This window comes from Myodes glareolus, chromosome 7, assembly GCF_982192425.1.
Source record: "Myodes glareolus chromosome 7, mMyoGla1.1, whole genome shotgun sequence".
Classification (NCBI taxonomy): domain Eukaryota; kingdom Metazoa; phylum Chordata; class Mammalia; order Rodentia; family Cricetidae; genus Myodes; species Myodes glareolus.
The window spans coordinates 8,800,788-8,804,097 of record NC_142032.1 but is presented as its reverse complement, the minus strand read 5'-3'; positions in this window follow the sequence as shown (position 1 = coordinate 8,804,097).

The window sequence follows — 3,310 nt, the reverse complement described above, 5'->3', positions numbered from 1 at the left end:
CACACAGGGAACTCAAGGTCAGCCTGGAAAACTCTATGAAGCTCTGTCTCAAAACAAAAAGTAAAAGAGAGGGTTGAAGATGGAGTGGGAGAGTGTTTCCCTGTATGGGAAGATCTTACTTTCAGTGCCTAGTACTGAGAGAAGGAAGAAACGAAGATAGATATGCACCATACTCTCATTCTGAAATAAGACGGAAAGGGGGAAAGACAGAGAGAGAGAGAGAGAGAGAGAGAGCAGAAAGAGGACCATATGGGTAGAAAAAGAGGGAAAATGTCTAAAAGGAAGAGGAAGGGAGACCAAGAGAGGATAATGGGAGGAAAAAAAAAAACAGACAAATGGCACACACACATATATATGCATATATATACATATATACGTATTTATTTATATAAAAATGAAAGTAGACTGGGAATAATTAAGGAAGAGGAAAAGGACCAGCAGGGAGGGGCGAGGGTGACAGGAAGAATGACGGCTGGCAAACATGAGCAGGTGCAATGATACACAGCATGTTGACAGCACCATAAAGAAACCCACTGTTGTACACGTTAATTCAAAAGCTAAGGGCTGACAAGGCGGCTCAGTTAGGAAAGGCACTGACTGCCAGGGCTGGAGACTGGAGTCTGACTCATGGAACCCACGTGTTCAAAGCAGAAAACTGACTCTCACAAGTTGTCCTCTGACTGCTACACATGCACTTCATCCTATGCACATAGACACACAAAGACAAGCAAACAAATGCATACATGCACATACATAAATACATACATACATAGATGCAGAAAATTTTCAATTAATTTTAAAATAAACGGATCATAAGACAAGCCACTGGCATAAATCCCAGTAGTGTCTGAGACAAGAACAAGCTTTTATGTTGCTAGACATTTGGATCATTTCTCCATGGACTACAGAAAAACTGATTAAAATCCTCAGCTTCTCGGATCCCCAGTAGCCTGCTTTGTCTGGCCTGCAGGCTGAAGCCCACCACCCTCTTTCATGCACTGTGTGCTCAGTCAGACCACGGACAGTCCTTGTCATCCCTGCACCCTGTTTGCTAGCCGTGCACTTACTCAGCCTCTTACCTTAGTCATAACTGTGCCTTCGTCCTTCATATCCACACATCTCCACAATTCCAGGAAACATCCTCTTCCAAGTAGCAAAGCTCCTCTCCTTCTTCTGCATTTTTCATTTCTCTTGTTGTTGTTGTTGACTTGCCTTATCTCCTCTCTTCTTAAAATTTTTATCACATTATTTATTTGTATGTAGGTGTGTGTACATGTATTGTATGTGAGTGTACATGCCATGGCATGCATGTGGAAAACAGAGAAGAGCATAAGTGAGTCTGTCCTCTCCTTCTGCCATGGGAGTCCCAGAGGTTGAAGTCATCTCCCCTTTTAAATGATACCATCTATAGTGGTCTGAATGAAAATGGCCCTAATAGGCTCATAGGGTGCAGCACTATTAGAGGAGGTGTGGCCTTGTTGGAGGAGGTGTGGCTTGGTTGGAGGAGATGTGATCTTGTTGGAAGAGGTGTGGCCTTGTTGGAGGAGGTGTGGCCTTGTTGGAGGAGGTGTGGCTTGGTTGGAGGAGATGTGATCTTGTTGGAAGAGGTGTGGCCTTGTTGGAGGAGGTGTGGCCTTGTTGGAGGAGGTGTGGCCTTGTTGGAGGAGGTGTGGCTTTGTTGGAGGAGGTGTGGCTTTGTTGGAGTAGGAGTGGCCTTGTTGGAGTAGGAGTGGCCTTGTTGGAGGAGGTGTGGCCTTGTTGGAGGAGGTGTGGCCTTGTTGGAGGAGGTGTGACCTTGTTGGAGGAGGTGTGGCTTTGTTGGAGGAGGTGTGGCCTTGTTGGAGTAGGAGTGGCCTTGTTGAAGGAGGTGTGGCCTTGTTGGAGGAGGTGTGACCTTGTTGGAGGAGGTGTGGCTTTGTTGGAGGAGGTGTGGCCTTGTTGGAGTAGGAGTGGCCTTGTTGAAGGAGGTGTGGCCTTGTTGGAGGAGGTGTGGCCTTGTTGGAGGAGGTGTGACCTTGTTGGAGGAGGTGTGGCTTTGTTGGAGGAGGTATGGCCTTGTTGGAGTAGGAGTGGCCTTGTTGGAGGAAGTGTATTACTGGTTTTGAAGTTCAAGTGCTCAAGCCAGTGGTACATTCTCTCTTCCTGGTACCCACCGATCCAGATGTAAAACTCTCAGCTGCCTGCACGCTGCCATGTTTCCCACCATGAAGATAATAGACTAAATTGCTGAACTATAAAAGTCGGCCCAATTACATGTTATCTTTCATAAGAGTTGCCATGGTTATGGTATCTCATCAGAGAAATAGAAATCCTACGACACCTTCTTTCAAGGTTCTCTAATGTAGACTTCCACAAAACATAGATGTAAAGAACCAAACCAGTTTTTGCATTTTGATCTTCCTGGCATCTCAAACTGGGCATTAAGTAATTCATTACATAATGCACAACAACGCTTATTCATTATTTAGGTTTTTTGAAGATGTATCATTTTAGTGTATGTGTGAAGGTACCAGCACAGGCTAGAAGAAGGCATCAGGTTCCAACGCAGCCACCCACTTGGGTGTTGAGAGCCCAGCTCGGGTCCTCTGAAAGAGCAGCAGGTCCTCCTAACCACTGAGCATCTCTCCAGCCCCTATTCAGGCTTTCGCTATTTTCATTTCTAAACTACTTCTACATGAAACCTCGTCTCCATGCTGCATTCACTGTGGAGTGACAGGATCCCAGACAAATTAGTGAAAAGGCTGGGGACTCATAACTGTTTTAACGGGATTTTCTTCTAACAAATGGGTACACTGAAGACCGAGACCCAGGCTCCCACTGCTCAGTTCTGAAATCTATAGCAAGAGCTTTGATCTTGGAAACAGAATTTGTCTGTGCTCTGTGGGAATTTCCACAGTGGGATATTTTAAGCAAGCCCTGGATGAAAACATGCTAAACTTGAAGGAGTCTTTCTCATGTCAATGCATCAAACCCTTACTCAGTCAACTACTATAACGCATGCCTAATCATCGCACATGTTTAAGGCCCTGAAATATTTATGATACAATTCCTGAGAGATGGTGTGTTGTATATGAAGTCTACAATTCAGAGGCATCTGGATACAATGACTGAAATTGATGCTCTCAAATTATCATGTCGGTACAAACAAATTTTCCTTAAAAACGGCTCGTCTCTAGAATTCGACTTCCATTCTGAAAGATGATGTTCTCTAGGTATATCTTAGGCAACATGAATAAATCAAGACTAGCGCTCTTTTCCCAGCCATCAAAGCACATTCTGCCTATGGCTGTACCACTTCCGAACATGGGAG